The sequence below is a fragment of the Penaeus monodon genome, chromosome 19 (assembly GCF_015228065.2).
Source record: "Penaeus monodon isolate SGIC_2016 chromosome 19, NSTDA_Pmon_1, whole genome shotgun sequence".
Classification (NCBI taxonomy): Eukaryota; Metazoa; Arthropoda; class Malacostraca; order Decapoda; family Penaeidae; genus Penaeus; species Penaeus monodon.
Genome location: NC_051404.1, coordinates 32790678 through 32790923, shown reverse-complemented (window position 1 = coordinate 32790923; position 246 = coordinate 32790678).

The following is a 246-nucleotide window of genomic DNA, read 5'->3' as shown; positions in this document are numbered from 1 at the left end:
GCTCATAGATTTTAACATACAAGCATCATCACACTTTTTTTTTTCTTTTTTCTTATCTGACTCTTCTGGCACCCGCTACCTCGTCCTCAAAACGGCCACACTGTTATCATAAATGTGAACCCAAGGGCGCGGTCTCGGCTTCGGGGATTAGTTAAGATTATGTCCGCACATAGTAAGTGGAAGGCAAACGAGGGGTGGGGGGGTTGCTTCCTACTGACGGACTTGCCCCCGCCATATGTGTGAGTG